Consider the following 23469-nt stretch of genomic DNA (forward strand, 5'->3'; position numbering starts at 1 on the left):
CTCACATGGAGGAAGGGGCGAGAAAGCTTTCTGGAGCCTGTTTTGTCAATGCACTAACCCCATTCATGAGGACTCCATGCTCATGCCTCCCAAAGGCCCTACCTCCAAATCCCATCACCTTGAGGGTTAGAATTTCAACTGTGAATTTTGGGGAGACACCTACATTCAGACTGTGGCAGTTCCCCAGCACAATCCTGCTCGACCGAACTCACCTTCCTGACCAGGCACATCAACAATCTTTCTGTCCCTCTGATGCCAGAACTTTATGTTTCTGAAGGTGAAACCTGAGCGATTAATTCACAATATTCCTTGGGATTTCTCTGTGATTGTTGACTGCATAAATGAGTGAAAGACCTGGATAATCCGTAACAGGTGCCTGAGACTCACATCAGCCCTGGGTGATTCCCCATGGCCAGGGGCCCACCTCAGTTCCCAGAGACCCGTGGGCATGATCATTATGATGAGCCACTACTATCCAATCTGGCCTCTGCACCTGTGTGACATTTTCCTCCCATTGCTTTACATGTTACTCTTTCTTATTCAGTAGGATGTGCAGATTGGTCAGGGTGTGTATTAGTTTCCTACAGCTGCTGTAACAAAGTACCACAAACTAGGCTGCTCAAAACAACAGAAATGTATTCTCTCATAGTTGTGGAAGCCAGAAGTCTGAAATCAAAGAGTTGTGAGGGCTGTGTTCTCCCTGCAGATGCCCAGAAAAATCTTGTCTTTCTTTCTCCTGGCCTCTGCTGGTGGCTGGCCATCCTTGGTGCTCTTTGGCTTCTCATTGCATCATCCAAGTCTCTGCCTCCATGCTCCTGTGTCCTCTCCTGTGTGTTTGTGTCCAAATTTCCCTCTTCTTAGAATTATATCATCTGTAATCCAGCATGACCTCATCATAAGTCGATTACATCTGCAAAGACCCAATTTCCAAGTAAGGCACATTCACAGGTACTGGGAGTTAGGACTTCAACATATCATTTTTGGGGACACAGTTAAAACCACAACAGACTATAAGGAGAAAATGTTACAACTTTCTTTTTCTTCTTTTCTTTTCTCTTTTCTTTTTTTCTTTCTTGTCTTTCTTTTCCCTTCCTTCCTTGTTCCTTCCCTCCCTCCCATGTCTCCCTCCCACGCCTCCTTCCCTCCCTCCTTCCCTCCCTCCTTCCCTCCCTCCTTCCCTCCCTCCTTCCCTCCTTCCCTCCCTCCCTCCCTCCCTCCCTCCCTCCTTCCTTCCTTCCTTCCTTCCTTCCTCTTTCTTTTTACTTTCTTTTTTTTTTTTTTTGATGGAGTCCCACTCTTCCACCCAGGCTGGAGTGCAGTGGCATGATCTCGGCTCGCTGCAACCTCCGTCTCCCAGGTTCAAGCGATTCTCCTGCCTCAGCCTCCCAAGTAGCTGGGACTACAGGCGCCTGCCACCACACCTATTTCTTTTTTTTTTTTTTTTTGTATTTTTAGTAGAGACGGTATTTCACCATGTTCGCCAGGATGATCTTGATCTGACTTTGTGATCTGCTTTCTTCTTTCTTTCTTTCTTCCTTTCTTTCTTCTCTCTTTCTTTCTTTTTCTCTCTCGTTTCCTTCTTCCTTCCTTCCTTCTCTCCCTCCCTCTCTTCCTTCCTTCCTTCCCTCCTTCTTTCTCTTCTCTCCTCTCCTCTCTTACCCTCCATTCCCCTCCCCTCCTCTGTCTTCCCCTCCCCTCCCCTTCTGTCTCCTCTGTTCACCTGCCCTCCCCTCTCCTCTCCTTCCTTCTTCCTCTTCCTCTTCCTCTTCTCCCCTTCCCTTTCCCCTTCCCCTCCTTCTCCTTCTCCTTCTCCTTCTCCTTCTCCTTCCTCCTCTTCTCTCTGTTGCCCAGTCTGGAGTACAGGGGCAGGATCATGGCCCACTGTAGCCTCGACGTCCCAGGATGAAAAGATCCTCTCTCCTCAGCCTCCCAAGTACCTGGGACTACAGGTGTATGTTCCCATGCCTGACTAGTTTTTGTATTTTTAGTAGAGACAGGATTTCATCATGTTGCTCAGGCTGGTCTTAAAGAGATCCACTTGCCTCTGCCTCCCAAAGTACTGGGATGACAGGCATGCACAATTGTGCCTGGCCTGTTTATTTCTTTTTTGTAAAATGTCTTTGTTTTTATCTCTGTTATAATAATAATAATATAGGCATTCATATGTGTAAATTACAAGTGAGCTCTTATATAGATTTGGGGGACTATTCTCCAACATGACTGATGAGGGCATAATCAAAAGACAAATTAATCAGGCCACCAGTCTGATTTATGAAGGGTCCCTGTCTTAGTCTATTTGGGCTGCTATAACAAAATATCATAGACTGAAGAGCTTAAACGGTAGAGGTTTATATTCTCACAGTGCTGGAGGTTGGGAAGTCCAAGGTCAAAGTTTGAACTGACTAGGTTTCTGGTGGGGGCTCTCCTCTTGGCTTGCAGATGGCTGCCTTCTTCAGTGTCCTTACATGGTTGTAAGAGCAGAAAAGGTTCTCTGGTGTTTCTTTTTTTTTTTTTTTTTGAGACGGAGTCTCACTCTGTCACCCAGGCTGGAGTGCAGTGGCGCGATCTCGGCTCACTGCAAGCTCCGCCTCCCAGGTTCATGCCATTCTCCTGCCTCAGCCTCCCGAGTAGCTGGGACTACAGGCACCCACCACCATGCCCGGCTAATTTTTTTGTATTTTTTAGTAGAGACGGGGTTTCACCATGTTAGCCAGGATGGTCTCGATCTCCGACCTCATGATCCACCCATCTCGGCCTCCCAAAGTGCTGGGATTACAGGCGTGAGCCACTGTGCCTGGCCTGGTGTTTCTTCTTATAAGGACACATATCCTTTCAGATTAGGGCTTCACCCTTAGGACCTTGTTTAACCTTACTAACTTCCATCAAGTTTCTGACTCCAATACAGTCACCTTGGGGGGTGGGACTTCAACATATGAATGCAGCATGGATGGTGGCACCTTTCAGTCCACAGCAGGCCCCGACTGCTGGATTTCATTGTACAATAAGATCCCCTTGACTCTGGTGAATTTTAATGAACATTAGTCTGTAAAGCAGGTCTGTGTGATCCAGCCAGTTTGTATACAGTAGGCAATCAAGAACTATGGATTTACTGGGTTTATTGGGTCGGGGAGAAGGGAAGGCTTTATCCAGGTGCCAGCACTTCTTCACCTTTCTCTATATTTGCTCATCCCGGAGGTGGGGTTTAGCTGGGTCTGCCTTGTCCCTTCACTTCCCTCTCTGCCGAGAGAGTCCTGAGCCCACCCATTACTGGTAGCAAAGCCCTGGGCACAATCTCCATTTTCCTGTTTGTAAAATGGAGCTAACAATAGTACGCATCTCATCAGGTGGCTCTAGAGATGAAATGAGATAAAGTATTTGTGGCCTTAGGACAACGGTGTTCCTGCTACAGGGAGAAGCCTGGGCCAGGAGATCGATTGGTCTCCAGGTACCACTGAAGCAGCCTTTCAAATACGAATTACCTGCCTCACTTTCCAGCTGTGCAGTCCTGAACAAGCTACTTTCCCTCTCTGATTTTCCACTCTTTGTTACCTGTAAATGTAACAATGCCTTTCTCTATGTTGTTGCGAAGTCCACATAAAGTGACATGAAATTGATTGTAAAATACAACACAGGCTGGGCACAGTGGCTCACGCCTGTAATCTCAACACTTTGGGAGGCTGAGGAGGGTGGATCACCTGAGGTCGGGAGTTCAAGACCAGCCTGACCAAGATGGAGAAAGCCTGTCTCTACTAAAAATACAAAATTAGTTAGGCGTGGTGGCGCATGCCTGTAATCCCAGCTACTACTCCAGAGGCTGAGGCAGGAGAATCCCATGAATCTGGGAGGCGGAGGTTGCGGTGAGCTGAGATCACACCATTGCACTCCAGCCTGGACAACAAGAACAAAACTCCATCTCAAAAAAGAAAAAAAAATTACAACACAAAGGTTGGCAACTATCACTAATAAGTTTGACTATGAAACCTCACTACTACATTTGTATTGTCTTAGACCAAGCTTGTGAGAATTTTTTGTGATTTGTTTTTAAAGCTCATCAGCTATCGTTAGTGTTAGTGTATTTTATGTGTGGCCCAAGACAATTTTTCTTCTTCCAGTGTGGCCCAGGGAAGCCAAAAGATTGGACACCGCTGTCTTAGACTTTTAAGGAGCTGTGATTGAAGGATGGAGACTGGGCCAGGTGGGGCTTGGTGCAAGTTTAAGCTCTTAGGTCATTTCTAAACAGCAAACCTCTCAAATAGCATCCAACAAATATGTTAGTCTTGTCATCTTTCCCCTGGTATCTTTTGTACATGTACATGTACCTGCTGCTGTCTGCAGCCTGTCCTGGAGCCCTGACTTAGTTAAACCTCAGAACATCCCTCTGCATCCGGATGCATCCAATACTCTCGGTTTGTCTGACTCCTGCTGTACTCCCTGCGTCTGCCCAGCTGCTGACACAGCCACATATGGCTTCCTTTGCCCCAGCTTTCAGCATTCTGGTGGCTTGTAGTGCTGAGTGTTAGCAAAGAAAGTGGCTACTCTCATACACTGCTGCTGAAGGGTGGAGGGTGATGAACAGGACCAACGTCTCTAAAGGAAGTTTCGAGGCCAGGTGTGGTGGCTCACACCTGCCATCCCAGCACTTTGGGAGGCCAAGGCAGGCAGATCACTTGAGGTCAGGAGTTTGAGACCAAGCTGCCAACAAGGTGAAATCCCGTCTCTACCAAAAAATACAAAAATTAGCCAGATGTGGTAGTGTGCGCCTGTAGGCCCAGCTACTCAGGGAGCCGGCTCAGGGAGGAGAATCACTTGAACCTGGGAGGCAGAGGTTGCAGTGAGCTGAGATCGCGCCCCTGCACTCCAGCCTGGGTGACAGAGTGAGACCTTTTTATTTTTAAATAAAAAAATCAAAATAAATAAGAAAATAAGGGAAGGTTGGGCAGGACTTCTCAAAGTTTAGAGTATATGCACTCTTAGGCCCAGCAATCCCACTTCTCGGAGTCTGTCCCCTAGAAATAGTGAGGGAAGTTTCAAAAACTATTCAACAGCGTTAATAGTGTATCAGAACCCTGAAGACAGCCTAGCTGGCCAACAGTACAATGCTCAGCTGCCACTAAAAAGAATGAGATGCTGTGTCCTTCTCAGTGCCTCAGATCAGGAGGCACCTTCTATTGGTTTGTCACATTACTAATGATGTTTACTTCCATCACTTGATTAGGATGATGTCTGCCAGATTTCTCTACTGTAAAGTTTCTATTTTTCTCTCTGTAATGAATAAGTGTCTTGTCAGGAGATACTTTGGAACTATGTGAGTATCTTGTTTCTTGTCATACTTCCACCAAACTAATTTTAGCATTCATGGATAATTTTTGTCTGAAACAGTTATTACTGCAGTGTGTGTCAAACAATGGTTTTCTACTTCCATCATTACTTCTACATTTGTCAATTAAAATTTTACTATAAGGCAGATATTTTCTTTTATATTAAAAAAATCATTTTTTTGGTATCAGTATGGACTCATGGAGTCTCATTATATTGGTTATAACCCATGAATATAATACATTTTGCGCTCAGATTTTTCTAGATTTTACATTGGGATGCCCTTCAAGTTGGGTTCTATGTATTTTTGCCATTTTACTGTTGTTTTTTGAGCACTGCCTTACCTTTTGGCGCCACAAGATATTCTAGGCTCAGTATATACTTTGGCTGCTCCAGCCCTGGAATCAGCCATTGCTGCTGTGCTATCCTTGCCAGAAGTATAACCTGAATTTAACAAGGAGGAAATACTAGACAAACACAAATGGAGTGACATTCTACTGAATAACTGATCAGCACTCTTTAAAAATGAAAGACAAAGAATGACTGAGGAATGAGTTCAGATTAAAAGAGGCGAAGGGACACACTCCAACCGTAACTGCAACACGTGACTGCGGGGCTGTGTTCTGCACTGGAAAAAAGTGTTACTGATGAAATTTGAATATTGTCTCTAGATTAAGCAACTAAGCAATGGTATTGTACTAAATTGCTAGATTAGGCAATAGTGTTGTGCTAAAATTAATTTCCTGACACAATTAAATAATTGTACTCTGTATATAAGATGTCAAAATTGAGAAGTTGCAAGGCTAAGTGGAATTTCTTTGTTTTTAAAACTCTTTATCTATCTTCATATATCTGAAATTATTTTAAAAGAAAAACTAAAAAAAAAAAAAAAAAACCCAAAACCTAAATACAAACCAGGAGATAGATTTGTCTGTACTAATATGGGATGATGTCCACAATCAATTGGAAAAGATCAGTTGTAGTAGTGTTTGTATAGAATTGGCTCTTTTTGTAGAAGCAAGACAGAACAATATAGTGCATATGCATATTTATCTACACATGGGAGAAATTCTGAGAAGGGTACATACTTCCTGTTAACAGACATTTCTGGGAAATGTGTTTGGAAGGTGTGAGACACCTTTTACTTTTTGATGCCTTTCAAAACGAAGAGCATGTTTTAATATGATAATGGGAAAACAGTAAGAATGTGGGTTGTATGCATGAGTGTACTTCTACATGTGTAGGTTTAGGTTTGATGTCTTCCCATCCAGCTTATTCTCTTTTGCATTTTCCTGCAGGGGCAGAGCTGTGCAATGTCTTGCCCAGTGGACACCCACCTAGTTTTCACTACACAAACCACTGTCCTACATCTGATCCTTAACAAAGTATGTTAGTTGTAGACACAAAGGTGGCCTACATTTCATACTGGTTGACAGTAATGCCAGTTGACTCATCTTATTTTTGTCTGAGGAGGCTGGAAATTGTTCACCCTCAGAAACTTTAGGGATAAATTTATTACTAAGATTGTATCATTTTGGTCTCTTCAGAGGAATGGAAAATTAGAAATTTGCCACGTGACAATCGTTGCATTTACCTGTTTAAGGAGCAGTGATTCTTTAAGTGTTGCTTGATTTATCTAAACCCGATTAATTAGTGAACAGTCATCTGTTTCTCCCAGGAGTTTTTAATGATCATTAGGCTTTTGTAGTTACTGTGAAACTTTGTTTAAGTGGATTTATTTTTGTGCAGGATTGTATTCAAGGCAGATGCTCCTTAATTTAAGAAGGGATAGTGTCTTCTCTTGAGTGAGGGCCTATTATGTGCCCTGACTTGTTACAAATATTGACTAAGGTACCTTCCCTACCATGTACCTTTCTCCAGTTTATCAGTGAGGAAACTGATGCAAAAAGGTATGCTCTCACAGGCTCTGGCATGTTCACTGAGTTAGCTCCAGAAAGAACTGTCCCCTTCTCATGCCTGTTCCCTACTTCTTTTGCGGCTAATTCTCTGAAATGGTTTCTGCCATTGTCTTCAGCTTTCTGGGCTGCCCCATCACCTGTGTTGCTTCTAAATGTCAGTTTCATTGCTGCCTTCTGGCTTCCTCTGCTTTTCTCTGACATGATGTCTCTGTGGATGCATCTCCCAGTAATGATTATAAAGGTGGTGATAATAATAAAAATAGAATATACAGGTGTCTTTATCAACCCCTGACCATGCTGGGCACAATGCTGAGCACGTGCAGGCATGATGTCTTTATTCTGCCCACTTAGCTGATGAGATTGTAGGGGCTCCCTGCAGGTTGGGGCCTGAAAACCACAGCCAGGTCCATCTAGGAACCAGAAGCTATGGTCAGGCTTACATGCTTTTTTCATATCAGTGTTCATGTAGATGTTTAAGTTCTTACAATAGGTTTTTGCAAGCTAGTGAACACTGCCAAATTATGCTCGCCACACAATTGCAGCCACCTATTCCCAGGCAGTATAAATATATGGTTGAACTAACATTAATACACATCACTATTTTATCAAGTGACATAATCAAGCTAATTATGAAGTATCCAAGTATTAATTTGCACAGACTAAAAGCAGATGAAGTATTAGAAATCTGCTTATATCATTAACAGAAACATGTTTTGGGGCCGAATGGTAAGGGAAAAAGGGAAAAATATTGTCCTTCAACAAAAATAATCATATTCCAGTAAGTATAACAAAAGAAACAACAAGCTTTTTAGAATTTCCATGACTAAAAATTGTTTTAGCTACAGTTAAAAAAGCATCACATAACAAAATATCTCTTGTTTAAAATATTTGCTACAAAAAAGGCCTATTCTATATGTCCTGCATAAGAACAAGTATCTTTATATAAGAAATGTGTTTAATAGCCCTCTTTCATTCTTTTTCTCAAGCCCTCTCTGTTAAATTGCACCCAAAGGGGAAACATTAATTGAACTTTTAAAGCTTTTCTCTTTTTTTTCTGTCTAAAGACGTTAAAGACATATAGGTGGTATTAAATGAACCTTTAGCTAGAGCTCTGTGAGTTTTCAAAATAGATTTTATTTTTCTTTACCATAGGCCAACAGAGATTTTGAGAAACACATTGAAGGATCTGTTAACACTTGGTAAACCCAATAAAAGCAGTGGTTGTGCCAGTCCTGATCTGTCTTGATGTGAATGTGAACAATGGGAACCTGAGCTAAGCAAGTAAAGAATCATGCAGTGCAGTCACCGTCTTCAGCATTTGAGATGACTAGCAGGGTAAACCACACTGTGTCTAAGATGCAATGCTAATTCTGTTTGAATTAAAAATATGCAAGCGTCTTACTAGATATTTTGACACACAATCTTGCGAAATTTCTCATTGATAAGATTCTGACATAGGAACTACATTTGAGTAAGAATCATAGCTCAATATCGCATGATTTCAGGAAAGCCAACTGATAAGATAAAAGTGTTTCTGAGGCTGAACAGCAAGACTCTTTTGCTAAGAGTTAGAATAGATTGACAAGAACCTAAAATCAGAGTTGCCATTCTGCTGAGCTACTGCTTTTCAGTTCTCTGGTGGAAGCTTCACTGGACATATTGTGCATCAAGCCTCTATGTGACTGATTTGTGCCTCTTAAACTATGTCTTGTCTTAGATTCTCCATGGCAGTAGCTTTAGGCAACCCAGTTTTACTGAATGTAGCAGTGGTTTCAGCGACCATTGGAGTCCAATTTTAGGATGATACTTCTCCAAATTGTTAAAACTCCCTGGTGCTTTTCTCTTATAAACTGCAAAATGTCTTCATATTTTATCCCACTTTTCAGTTAATGCTAGGGTGACAGAAACTGGACTTCTCGCAAGACACATGACAGAGTAATATGGCAGCCAACTTCTTTGCCAAATTAAAGTTTTACAAGATTTAACCTGTCATCGAGAGCTGGGATTTTGGTGGAGAGTCGTCATCAAAAGCCAAGTTCAGTCCCTGGTTTGCCTTCTTTTCTGCACAAGAACAAGTGTTTTGATGGCTCTGGTCTCTGGGACCATCCATGGCTTTCTATTAGCAATAATCGTGCCTTGGATAAACCTCATTGGGTACAATACTGCCACTGCGCAAAGCTCATGGCTTTCTTTAATAGCAAACGGCCTCTGACTTTTAGGAAGCCGTGTGGCTACCCCTCAGCAGACTTAGGAGAGGTCTTGGCTATTATTTGTTGTTTTATAAGGTGTCATCTTTGAGCAGCTACTCTGGATCAAGCTCAGTGCTGAGCTTGAGGGGTACAGGGAAGTTTCACATGACCTTGAATCACACACACTTGGTCTCACTCCAATAGCAGAAAACAAGTTAAAGTTCCCCAAGGCTTGATACGTTTGCCTGCCATGTTTATTGCTGCTGTGATCTCTGCAGCATGGTCCAGAGAAGGCAGTCAGTTAACAGTGAATGGGTTGAGATTTTTGTGATTTTGGTTCAGGAGTCTCAATCTCTAGAATAAAATCTAATCAAAGGGTGGGGCTATGTTTTTCTCTTGCCTTGGCTTCTTTGACTCTATTTGTAAATTCCCTGACCCAGGCCTCTGGCTCATTCTGTTTTAAGGTGCAAGGACCTCTAAAATGTAGATGGTGGCCGGGCGCGGTGGCTCAGGCCTGTAATCCCAGCACTTTGGGAGGCCGAGACGGGCGGATCACGAGGTCAGGAGATCAAGACCATCCTGGCTAACCCAGTGAAACCCCGTCTCTACTAAAAAAATACAAAAAACTAGCCGGGCGAGGTGGCGGGTGCCTGTAGTCCCAGCTACTCCGGAGGCTGAGTCAGGAGAATGGCGTAAACCTGGGAGGCGGAGCTTGCAGTGAGCTGAGATCCGGCCACTGCACTCCAGCCCGGGAGACAGAGCCAGACTCCGTCTCAAAAAAATAAAAAAATAAAAAAAACAAAATGTAGATGGTAACAATCTCTAGACTACATGTGTCTTCATGGTAGGGCCATCAAATTGATTTCCTCAGCATATGCGAGTCATGTTTTGTAGGCATGGTGGGAACTTAGTCAATGTCTCAATCAGATTTGCTTCTGTTTAGCAAGATAATCTTTGTGGGGGAGTGTTATGGACTGAATTGTTTTCTTCTTCCCAAATGTATATGATGAAACCCACCCCCATGTATTCAGTATTAAGAGGTGGACCTTTGGGACATAATTAAGGTTAAATGAGATTATGAGGGTGGGGCCCTCATGATGAAATTAGTGCCCTCAAAATAAGAGACCCGGGAGAGCTTACTGTCTCTCTTCTCTCTCTGCTATGTGAGGACACAATGAGAAGGGAGCCGTCCACAATGCAAGGAGAGGGCCCTCATCAGAACAGACCATACTGGTACCTTGATCTTGCACTTACAGTCTTCAGAACTATAAGAAAATGAATTTTCTATTATTTAAGCCACCCAGTCTGGGGCAGTCTATTATGGCCTTCCAAACTGAGAAATACAAGGAAACTAGGGCCGTGTTAGCTTTGCAGAGAGAAGATGTGGAGAGGAGTTAGGAGGTAGAGGCTGGACTTTCCTGATGGTGATATTCAATTAGTGAAAGGCTGAGAAGAGGTCAAATATACTTCTTGTGGCCCCAAAGATCAGAACCAGAATGGAAAGGTAGAAACAGCAGGCAAACAGAAAGCAACCTAATACAAGGAAAAGGAACCTGAGAGAATGCTCTGTCTCTGACAGTGATTGGTGTCTCATCACTGGAGAGATCCACACGGGGACCATATTACTACTGAGAGGGAGTGGGGCTGAAAGTATCCAAGCATTGCACTGTGATGTGACCCCATAAGGTCCCTATAGACTTTGGGACTTGTGAGCTCACAGTGAATCATTACAAACAGAAACAATTCCTTCTTATTTGTAGAGCACATTAAAATTTCCAGAGCATTTTTGTAAGTATATTATCTCCCATGATTTATATCAAAACATTAGAGTTGACATTCAGTACACATTTGCTGAATGAGGGAATGCATGAAGGAGCTATTATGGTACCTTGGTTGGCAGAAGAGGAATACATGGGCAGCATGATTTCTGGACTTGCTAGGAAAGGCCAAGCCAGGTTTGGACCTGGGTCTCCACTGTACTCTTCTCTGTACTCAGCCTTTTCCAAGGTGGAAATAATAACATTTTCTCTGAGGCTGATGCTTTTCTGTTTGTTTGTTTTGCATTTTTGTAAATTCATCAACATCAAGATCCCCTTTAATACTCACAAATGCCCTTTGAATCAGCTTTTATTGTTCACATTTTGCAAATGAGAAAATGGAGACTTCAAGAGTTGAGTGAGTTTAGCAAGGTCTTCAGCTCCTCTTGGGCAGAGCATTAGGGTTGCAGACAGTTGGGCACTCTCTTCAAATGAATGTGAGCCAATGTTGGCCCTGTTGGGTGTGCAAGGAGTTCTTGGAGAGTTGATGGACACCCTGTTTTGAGTTACATGAATAATTAGCCTAAGGAAACAGTAGTCAAACAGTTGACTCATTCTTTCTTGCACTCTTGCCGATCCTCAGCAATTTCTCGGCCGTTCCTCCTGCCAGAGTCCTGTTTTGTACCTTGTAAACAAATCACTCTAGGAGTTCCTAGTCCTGGCTGTATACCATAGTCACCTAGGGGCTTGCAAAATCTGCTAGTATCCACCCCACTCACACCGCACTCCAGAGATTAAGATTTAATTGATCTAGAGAGGGATCTGGGCTTTGGTGTTTTAAAATTCTCTTTAGATGGTTGAGAATCACCAGATTTTTGTTGGTGTGGAGCGGGTTTGCACATTCAGGTTCATGGGTTATTGGAATGAGACATGAAGGGACCTTCTATGTTCCCAGGGCCTGCTAGCTCTGTGCTGACTGCTTTTGGTTTTGTAGAAATGATTTCATTCCTCCTTTCCTGAAACCATCCTGATTTGAGGTCATGGTCTAGTGGGATGCCATGTGGATTTATACTGCAACTCTTGTTTTTACTAGCTCTGTGACCTCAGAAAGGCCACCCCCTACTTCCCATGTTTCCATCTACTCTGTAACATGGGGATAATAATGCTAGTTTCCTTATAAGTCTGTTGTGACCATTAACTCTTGGGACTATGCCTGGTGAATAGTTAGGGTTCCACAAATAAGTCTTGCTTAATGGTATTGTTATCATTGCAATAGCTGCATGTGTGTGAGTGTAGAAATGTATACAAGATATTGTTTTTGGTTTTTTTATTTTTCTTTTTCTTCCCCCTGGCCGAGTTAGCCACTTCTTCCTGTGTGCAAGCATATCATCACTTTCTGTTTCTATTATGGACTTGTAATGTGTTTTTGTGGCCCTAACCTTATATATTAATTCCACAAATATTTATTGAACACTTGCTGAATGCTGAGGAATGGACAAGAGAGACACAACCTCTGCCTCTTGAGCCATTTGAACTTTGAAGAGGACAGACGATGAACAAGAGGAAGTGGATCCTAGAGGGAAACAGGCTAGGATGCTACAGAGACTAGAACAAGTGGTCTTTATTCGTGCCTTGCTGTGGGGGAGATTCTCCTGACAGTGTTAGTTGTGTCACCTGCCTTCTTTCTTTACCTTCCACATGTAGTGTCCTGGGACTTACTGTGATTACTTACTTCTCTATCCCTCAACAGTAAGTCCTAATCATTGGGGCTAGGAAATGTGCTTTGTCAAATGAATTAATGAATGAATTGCACTGGAACAAAATAACTTTTTGTTCATTTTGTTCCAGTGTGATTCATTCATTAATTCATTTGACTCAATTTAGCTTAAACAGCACATCCTGAGATGCCGTGTTAAATCCTGGAGTCACAGACCTTTACAGAAATCTTTACAGTCTTCTGGGAACTACAGACACGAATATGAGGATAGGTTTGGACCATTGTAACTGCTGTAATAGCTGTTGTTCTGGTGAGCAGTGGGGACCCAAGCATGAGTGGGCCTTGCAATAAACATGTATGGGCCTGAGATAAATGAGTCAGTGTCTCTTGTGAAGCTCTGTTTTGTCAAGGTGAGGGAATGTGTGTTTTTTGCATTTATTCCCTCCCAGGGTTTAGGTCACTGCCTGACACATGGCAGGTGCACAGTGGATACAGAGAGAGTGGCCGGACAGATGACATAGCTTTTCTCTGGGAATTTATCCTCATCTCTACAAGGGGGGTTAGCCAATATTTTGAGGGTCTCCCTCAATGCTCACATTCTAGAATCCTGTGACATGTCGGTGCTGAAACAATGCTCCCTCATTGGAGCTGCTTGAGAAGGTCATTCATTATTTTGTGACATCTTCAGACTCTCATCATTGCTAGAAGCTGACTAATTATGAGAAGTGAGGGCCTTGAAATGCCTCTCTCTGCACATCTGGTCTCACTGTCAAATAAAGTACTTATTTTTGATAAGCTCTTTGGCTTCTGTGAAGCCGCCTGGCCGTGTCTGGCCGTGGGCGGTGCTGATAATGAACCGAACAGAGAACACAGACTTGGCGGGGAAGGTGGGGACCCAGTGGGTAGAAAGAATGGGCTTTTTAGAACCATTTCAAAGTAGCAAGAAGGCTTACCACATTCACTTCCTCTGTTTCCATTGAAATTGAAGTTCTAGATGGACTGAACCTGACTAAGCAAAGGGAACGTGGACAGGAAAGCTAATGACAAATGCAAGTGGGTTATTTCTGGAGTGCTTTATACTCTTAGTGTCTTGTGCCCTGCACTTTCTTCATCTGGACTCTACAAGCACTTAAGCAATTAGCATGCCACCAGCTGGGTGCTGTGGAAAGATCATAGACTTTAGAAACTGCCCCAGAAACTAGTGGGAATCAACACCTTATGAGCAGTGTAGCCTTGTCAAGTTTAATTTACCACGTTGAGCCTCAGTTTCCTCACCTAAGAGAAAGAAAAGGGACATAGATTTCTTTTTTTTTTGGAAACAGAAAAGACATAGATTTCTTTTCTGTTGCCCAGGCTGGAGTGCAGTGGTGCAATCTCAGCTAATGGCAACCTCTGCTATCTGGGTTCAAGCGATTCTCATGCCTCAGCCTCCTGAGTAGATGAGATTGCAGGTGTGCACCAACACACTCAGCTAATTTTTGTATTTTTAGTAGAGACTGATTTTCACTATATTGACCAGGCTGGTCTCAAACTCCTGGCCTCATGTGATCTGCCCATCTCAACCTCCCAAAATGCTGGGATTATAAGTGTGAGCCACTGTGCCTGTCGGAGAAGTGATTGTTTAGTTAGAGTAACTCTAGGTGACATAACAAATTAACCTCAATATTTTAGTAGCTCAAAAGATGACCCTTTCTAACTCAGATAATAGTTTGAGGCCGGGCACAGTGGCTCACGTCTGTAATCCCAGCACTTTGGGAGGCCAAGGGGGTGGATCACAAGGTCAAAAAATCAAGACCATCCTGGCCAACATGGTGAAACCCTGTCTCTATTAAAAATACAAAAATTAGCTGGGCGTGGTGGTGCGCACCTGTAGATCCAGCTATTCGGGAGGCTGAGGCAGGAGAATCACTTGAAATCACTTGAACCTGGGAGGCGGAGGTTGCAGTGAGCCAAGATCGTGCCACTGCATTCCAGTCTGGTGAATGAGCAACACTTCGTCTCAAAAAAAAAAAAAAAAATATATATATACACACACACACACACACACACACACACACACACACACACACACACATATATATTCAGAAGGGTTTTCCTGGTCATTAGGTGGCTTTTCTTGATTCTATGATCTGGAGACCCAGATCTCTTCCATGTTGTTATTCTGCCATCCCTGGGACCTCGAAGTCCCTCCAGTTGGCAGCGGGGATGAAAGACAGGAAAGAAGGCACACCACTTCTTAAACATGTCTTCCTGGAAGTAGTATACAATAATTTCACTTGCCAGGGGTAAGTTCTAGACAAGCTTTAGAAGGGGAATGGTCTTTGGGAAGCCAAGGTGGGAGGATTGCTTAATCTCAGGGGTTGGAGATCAGCCTGGGCAATGTAGTGAAACCCCGTCTCTACAAAAAATACAAAAATTAGCCAGGTGTGGTGGCACAAGCCTGTGGTCTCAGCTACTTAAGAGACTGAATGGGAAGATGACCTGAATCTGGGAGGTGGAGATTGCGGTGAACCAAGATTACACCATTGCACTTCAGCCTGGGCAACAGACCAAGACCCTGTCTTAAAAAATGGTGGGGGATGGTAACCATTCTCTGCCATAAATACCTTAGTGTTGCTTAAGAATAAGTGAGGTTGGGTTTGTGAATCTACCCTTGCATAACGTGTCACCAACTATGGCCTTACTTATTTGTGGATTGTTTGTAAGTACACATGGCCTCACAGGACCATTCGTGTGGTCCTGAAATTAATGTATCCCTTTGGAAATATGTGATGGACATCTCTCTATGTTATTAAGGATAGATCTCCACCATGAATGTAATGGCTAGCACTTACAGCTGGATCATGATTTACATTAACTCCTCCCTCGCTGGTATCTTATAGATTGTCTTTGGTTTTGTTTTCACTACAAAGGGGACAGCACGAATTCTCCTACATGCTCACCACACAACTGGTGCTATGAGAGAGACGAAGATGAGTCGTGCCTGTACTTCTCTTTAAACACTCACAATTGAATGGTTATCCTGGCCAGAAAGCCATGGCTTTTCCTCATCAGAGCTTCAGTGCTATGGAAACTTGAAGTTTGGAGGGTCTGATGTCTCCGTCTGGATGAGGACCAGTTCCCTGCCATTCCTGGGTCAGCAGCTCCCATCCTCTTAGATTCCAGGATGGTGGCTGGACACGGTGGCTCATACCTGTAATCCCAGCAGTTTGGGAGACCAAGGCAGGAGTATGGCTTGAGCCCAGGCATTCAAGGCAAGACTGGACAACACAGCAAGACCCTGTCTCAAAAGAAAAAAAAAGATTCCAAGATGGTATGGAACATCAGAGAGGAGCCCTTCGAGATTATTTGGCCATTGTCACCCCACCTGCTTATAGATGGAAATACATAGACTCAGAGAGATCGGGGGACATATGGGCAGCTGTACAAATCCAGTGGACCTCAAATCCAGGCGTTTCTAACCTGAATTAAATTCTCTCGCCCTTGGGCAATGGAGAATGGAGCAGAAGTGACCACAGCAGAGTAGGTGGGAAGGTTCCTGCGACAGCAAAGATTCTGCTGCCCAGTTCCTGAGATATTAAGAAGTGTTGTCTACACAACTACATGGCCAGCTGCCTCCTCCTTAATTTTTTTTGTTTTGTTTTGTTTGTTTCTGAGACAGAGTCTTGCTCTGTATCCCAGGCTGGAGTGCAGTGACATGACCACAGCTCACTGAGCCTCAATCTCCTTCGTTCAAGTGATCCTCCCACCTCAGCCTCCCAAGCAGCTGGGACTACAAGTGCATGCCACCAAGTGCTATTTTTTTTTTTTTTTTTTTTTTTTTTAGAGGCAGGGGTCTTGCTACGTTGCCAGGACTGGTCTCGAACTCCTGGGCTCAAGTTATCCTCCTGCCTCGGCCTCCCAAAGTGCTGGGATTATAGGCATAAGCCATCATGCCCAGCCCTCCTTAATTTTTTAACATGAATTAATAGGACCTGGACACACACAGCCTCATTTATATGGGCAGCCATCACAGCCTGCCACGTGTCAGGTGAGGTCTCTGGGGCTCTCACTTCTTGCACTGGGGCTGATGCCACATGTGGCCCAGCTGGAGGTCACATTCATCTCCTGCGTTCTCCGGGATCAGATGCAATACCAGCACATCTTACCCTCGTGTGCCCTGGGAGTTTGTAATAATGTATGAATACGTAGGTTTATTTCAGAGAACATTTTCAGAATCTTGTTGCGCATGTGCACAAAAATATTGGCTGCAGTGTGTTTATAACCATGAAAATTCCAAAATAGCTTCAATCTCCTGTGAAACGGGAGTGGTTGAAGGCCCTCCAGCACGTGCACAGAATTCTTTCTTCAGCCATTGAAACATGAAAATGACGGTTAAAAATGACTCCATTATGGGGAAAAGGGACAGGATGCAAATTGTTCAAATGGCATGATGATATGATGGCATGATGTATGATAAGGAAAGAAAAAGATGTTGTAAAAGGTCACATAAAGTCACCCACAGATCAGCAGTCATGCCATGATGAGCTGCTCTGTGCCAGACACACAGGCTGGAAATTGGTAGGTGCTCACCCCAGGAAGTGGGCATCTGCCCCTCTGTGCCTCAGTTGCCTCTGTTAGGCTCCTGGAAGCCCCCTTCACTGCTGCATGTAATGACATCTTCATCACCACATGTAACAGCTTCTTTACCACTATGTGTAATGTCATTCTGTGTGCTTATTGGTCTAAACCATCACAGAGGAAAAGAGTGCTGGAGAAATGCCAGGGATATCGGTACGGAAATGTTCCAGATGGAAAGTCTCGGCTTCAGGTGACCGTAGCAGTGAATGTCAGGGTCAAACAGGGGTGTGTTCTTGGGAGAGCGTCAGCTCGTCTGTGACCTAGTGTTCAGCCGGCTTCCTGGAAAGGAGCTGCATCCTGACATTGAAGCCCTGTGTGCTAGGATGAGTGTGTTACGCAGAGCCTTACAAATGAGAAAATCTTGCATCCTTAGGACAGGCGGTTAGTGTTGCTGTCTGGAATCCATCGGCTACATCCCTCCTCCCTCCACCACTTAAAATTCCCTGAATCTGACAGTGGTAGGGAAAGGGCTGATCCTGGAGAAGACTGTTCCTTGATAATCCTAGTATGATTCATAATGGTTGCAGCAGATGAGCCCTGAGGTCCGTGGCTCAGTCTGCAGCTGAGGAAGGCTCTTCCCTGGGGAGGTGTGTCCAGCTTCTCGGGAAGACCTCAGCTGTCTGTCTGGCCTGGGCTGCCCAGTTCTTAGCAGTGTGTCAGTGACCAGCAGCCCCTATCAGGCAGCATTTCCCGCCTGCCAGAGAACATCAGAGCCACTGCGTCTGGACCAGCTGAAGGCAGCCACGGTGCCCAGGATGCTGCTGCTGCCTCCAAGGAAAAGAATTCTGAAAATGCAGAATTACAGCCTGGTGGTTTTGTTTTATGTTCATTAATATTTTTTACATCTGGAAGATAATGGAAAAAATTAAGAATTGCTATAATTGCACCAATTTTAAAGATTAATAATATAAAGAAGGGAGAGTAACGAACACCAGCTTGAAACCCATCCCGCCCCTTCTTGAGATAATACCTGTTATCAATTTGGTGATTTATGCAAACGTAGTGGTGTACTGTTAAACTTCTCAAGAGGAGAAACAAAAACCTTGAATTGTAGGTTTGTCGATTTCAATGGTGAAATCCCACCACAGCCGGTTTCAGGCAACCAAAGCTTTAAAAACCAGTTCGCAAAATTCTTCAATATTTAATAATCAGCTTTTGCAAGTGCATACATGCTCATAGCGTTTGCTTTTTGTACTTCATTTTGAGGGAGGCAGGAAATGGAAACTGCAATGGTATTGGTAAGCGTGCCATTTTGATTTACGGTATCACCACGTCTTCCCAGACTAGCATGTGCAGATTCACTTAGGTCCTGTCACTTGTGGGATGGAGTTTCCATGAAGGCGCACCGTGTTGCTTCTGGAAGGGCAGAATCGGCCCCCCAGGAGAGGGGAGTGCCAGCATCTTGGCACTCGGAGGTTAACTCCTGCAATGCTGTCCACATCTGGCGTTTACTTGGAGTTCACTCTAGCTTCCAGTTTCTTCTAAATATGTTCTTCCAATTACCTGTGGCCTAATCAACTCTGCTGGTGATACATCCCTTTGCTCTGTTCAATTCCAGTTTCCATCAGAGAATCTCATTTTTCTTTTGGGAAATGTTTCCTGATTTTCTTCTTTTCCACCACCCCTCCCTGAGGCTGGGTAAAGTGCTTCTTCTGCATGATGCTTAGAACCCAGGCCTCCTGTGACAGGGCTCTCTGCACCTTATGATTTATTGTGTGATGTCTCAGTATGTTTCCTGCGGAGAAGCAGAGAAGCTCTGGTAAACAGAATGGCCCTCTAAAGATGCCCACACCCTAATCTCTGATTTATGCCTATGAATGAATATATTACTTTATATAGCAAAGGGGACTTTGCAGAGGTACTTAAGGTTACTAATCAATTGACTTCTAATAGGGAGATTATCCTCGGTTATCCAGGCAGGCCCAATCCAATCACATGGGCCCTTAAAAGCAGAGATTTCCTCTGACTGTGCTCAGGAAGATGCCGTGAAAGGTTCTAAGTGTGAGAAGGATTTGATGTGCCACTGCTGGCTCTGAAATGTGGGGCCCACTTGTAGGAACTGGAGGGAGAGACTGGTTGCTAAGGGTGGCCCCTAGCTGATAGCCAACAGAGAAATGGGGACCCCCCCATCCTACAGCTGCAGGGAACTGACTTCAGAACATGAATAAGTTTGGAAGAGGATCCTTCCAGAACCTCCTGATAGGAGCCCAGTCCGCTGTCACCTTGAATTCAGCTTCGTGAATCAGGAGCTGGGAAACCAGCTGAGCCAACCCACACTCTGACCTAAGGAGCACTGAGGTAATTATATGTGTTGTTTTAAGCCACTGAGTTTGTAGTAATTTGTTATAGTGGCTGTAGAAAATCAATACAGAATCCTAGTGTTTGGGAATGCAGGCTCCAGACCCCCGTTTTCTCACTTCGAAAGCATGTTTGCACCTTCGCAGGGGACCCTCAAGTCCCCGTAGCTCACTTTCACGTGTCTCAACCCACTTGCCCTGCTGCTCCTGAATGAGCAGGTTCTACCATCTTCCAAATACTTCATCTCCCCGACCTGCCCATGATCACCGCTTGGTGAATTTTTACCACTGCAATGTAGGCCTTGGCTTCCTATTTCAGACCGCCTGGGATGTTTTGGTAGCTTCCTTAGGGGTCTTCTCAACTCCCGGCCCTCCCTCTGCCCAACCATCCTTCACACTGCCTCCAGATGCATCTTCCTGAAGTGTGGCTTTGCTTCCATCACTCCCTAGCTACAGACATCCTGTGGGCTTCCCGTTCCTACTGAATCCAGGGCACATCCCCAGCCTCTACTGGGGACGGGGCATTGCCTCTCCAGTCCGATTCCCCAGGACTCCCTCTTGTACTTTTGTTCTACTCTTGTCCCCTTGTATGCCCAAGCTTCCCCAGCCCTAGGTCTCTCCGTTCCTCCAGTCCTGTAGTGCCCTGCTCTTGTGCCATCTCATCCCTGCAGCCTCATGGGATCCCCAGAGGTACCACTGGTACCATGCCCAAGGCTCATCTGTCTATCTGACTCTTAAGTGCCCTCAGTCACACAGCCAGTCTGAGATCCAGTCCTGTATTTGAACTTCTGCCCTGTCTAATCTGGAGCCCAACCTCTCGCCCCCCTCTCCAGTGTGATTCATAGGCTTGTGTCACAGCTCTCGGGGATTTAAAGAAAATGTCGACATCCAGGCTTAAAAAAAAAAAAAAATGTGATGACTATCTTTACCAGAGGGAAAAGAATTTCCTGTGTAACTATTGAAAGTAATGAAGATGGAGGAGGGGACAGGATTGGGAATGGGAAATACTCAGCTTCCCAGCAGTGGGGACAGAGTTGAGAACCAAAGAGACAGTGTATTTTCTAAGACACACTCCAGGCCAGGCCTGCCTGTGTCCTTCAGTGTCCAGGTCTACCACAGAGAACCCTGGGCTGACCACTGGCTCACCCTGCAGAATGCTCACTATAGACGTGGCTTCTGAGGCTGGGGATGGGCCTCCAGCCAGCAGCTGTCAGGACGGACTCCTTGGCAAACTTTCCTAGGATGTAAGATGGAAAGATTTTTTCCACCTCCCTACCCCGTGTTTCCCAGGTTGGGGAAAATAGAAAAAAAAAAAAAAAAAAAAAAAAAGGAAGAAAATGGGCCTACCTATCAAAACAGAGGCTAAACACCCACAAATAGGAAACTCACAGACCGAAAATGAAACACTAAAGCAAATACCATAATTTCCAATTCAGGCCTGTGTGAGTATCTCCAAGTGGGAACAGCAGCATTTGGAGTTGAGGTGGGAGGGGGCTCGGATGGGGTCGGTCCTTGTGGAAGGAGGGCATACCAGCCTGGGGAGAAGGAGATTTGGGGCCAGAAGGTTCAGTGGGATTGTGACTTTGGACTTTGTCATTTCACTGGGGACCGTCCATGAGACAGAATCATCCTTGCCTCATTCACCGACCTCACATCCATGCAGCTATCCAATGTGAGAATTAAGAGAAAAGCCTTTAAAATTTTAAAGCCCTGCATGCATGTGAAGTGTTAAAAATAGTCACAAATGATGAACTGTAGCAAGAACGTCAATGATAATGACGTTGACCCAGTGACAAAGGGATTTTGTCTCTCTCATGAGTGGACCAAAATGGGAGCAGTAGAGGAAGATATTATAGCTCAGGGGCCATAAGGCTGCAGGATTTACAGCCAAACTGCCTGGATTTAAAAGTGGGTTCTAGTACTCACTAGCTTTGCAACCTTGGGTAACTCACTTAACTTCTCTATGCCCCCGTTTCCTCATCGGTAAAATATATACACTAATAATCCCAAACTCATAGCATTATTGTATGGATTAAATGAGCTAATCCACGATAATAACATGTTTAATATGTGTTAGCTATAATCACAAAATTGTGATAGCAATTCTCTAATAGAATAAAATATTGTTTGCCAATGTCTCGGCCATCTTTATACTCAGTGTAAGCAGTCCCCACAAACAGAAATGCTGTTGCAGGGTGAGTGTGCTAAAAATACTCCTGGGATTTTTCAAGTCCTTGGAGACATCCATCTTAAAATAGTGCAAAAAGAACCGAATAAATACTCATTTATGTGCTATTTTAATGAGCAACTGTAGGCAATATGCCTAATATGGCAGAGAGGTCTTCGGTGTCCTTTCTCCTTCATTCTTGATTAGCGTCTGAGCTCAGATGGCATGCATCATTATGTTTGTGGCATTACAAAAGGTTCTGGGAGTGAGGGAGAGTGCAAGGGTGGGGAAGCATTACGTGCCTGTAATCCCAGCTCTTGGGGATGCTGAGGCATGAGAATTGCTTGAACTCGGGAGGCAGAGGTTGCAGCGAGCCGAGATCGTGCCACTGCACCCCAGCCTGGGCCACAGAGCAAGACTCTGTCTCAAAAAAAAAAAAAAAAGTAAGCTTCTGTGCTTCTGCCCAGAACCACTGAATCAGATGCTGGGTGTCAGCTCTGGACCCTGTTTGGCCTTTTCTTTCCTATGTCAACCCAGCAGAGCTGCAGGCCCTGTGTGGAGGTGGGTTACAATGTGCTCTCCTTATCCCCAGTAAAACCAGGACATTTTAAGGTGGGGAGGGGGTGGGAGTGGATCAATTAACTTGGAGTCTAAGCTTGACCTTTACCCTGGATTTATGGGGCTTAGAAATAAAGGGAAAGTTGCATTCTTCTCTGAGGAACTGCTTAATTCATATCCACTCTCCCAAATAAAGCTGCTGGTTGATTGCAGCTATTTAATTCAATGCTATTTGCTTTCATTCTGTGCAGGGTGAGGATAGCTTTTGTTGACCAGAGCTTGTGCTAGATCTCCACCCGGGCCAGGAAGGCATTTCCCTGCACTCACAAAGGCCTTCCACACATAAGATGCACCGAAGAATTCCTGGCAGGGCCAAATCTGATGTCAGGTTCACTCTTGGCCTTCCAAGTTCTTGCTGCCTCTCCTTTGTGCCCACGATATCTGATGGCAGCAGCATGGGACTTGGTACAGTTGAAATAGCCCAAGTTCAAATCCTGATTCAGACACTGAGCTCAGTAACTTTATGTAAGTACCATAATTATAAGGACCTTCTCTTTTTCATCTATAAAATGATGTGGTGAATTGATTACAGGAATGACCCTAACTCTTCACTCATTCCCTGTATCTCATTTTGGACTGACTGTGTCTCATGAGCAGTTAGCAGACATGATGCAAGCTGAGCTTTTTTTTTTTTTTTTTTTTTTTTTGAGACAGAGTCCCGCACTGTGGCCCAGGCTGGAGTGCATTGGCGTGGTCTTGGCTCACCACAAACTTCACCTCCTGGGTTCAAGCAATTCTCATGCCTCAGCCTGCCATGTAGCTGGGATTATAGGAGTGTACCACCACACCTGGCTAATTTTTTGTTATTTTTAGTAGAGACAGAATTTCACCATGTTGACCAGGCTGATCTTGAACTCCCGACCTCAGGT

The 23469-nt window shown here is 44.3% G+C and overlaps 1 long non-coding RNA gene and 1 pseudogene across 33 annotated transcripts in view; one reads left to right on the forward strand and one right to left on the reverse strand.

The window, feature by feature from the left end:
• LOC111550512 overlaps positions 1-23469 on the forward strand; it is a 310717-nt gene that overhangs the window by 209706 nt on the left and 77542 nt on the right. The window contains exon 5 of one of the 33 annotated variants that reach the window (XR_002734090.1): positions 15811-16638. The exons of 28 other annotated variants lie outside the window; for them this stretch is intronic. This is a non-coding gene — a long non-coding RNA (uncharacterized LOC111550512). Of the gene's footprint in view, positions 1-15810; positions 16639-16742; positions 23066-23469 lie in introns of those variants that run through there. 4 more of the 33 variants (XR_003309495.2, XR_003309493.2, XR_003309500.2 and 1 more) reach the window with 4 other exon arrangements.
• LOC111551664 lies at positions 9186-9415 on the reverse strand (annotated as a pseudogene).

This window comes from Piliocolobus tephrosceles, chromosome 7 (assembly GCF_002776525.5).
Source record: "Piliocolobus tephrosceles isolate RC106 chromosome 7, ASM277652v3, whole genome shotgun sequence".
Classification (NCBI taxonomy): domain Eukaryota; kingdom Metazoa; phylum Chordata; class Mammalia; order Primates; family Cercopithecidae; genus Piliocolobus; species Piliocolobus tephrosceles.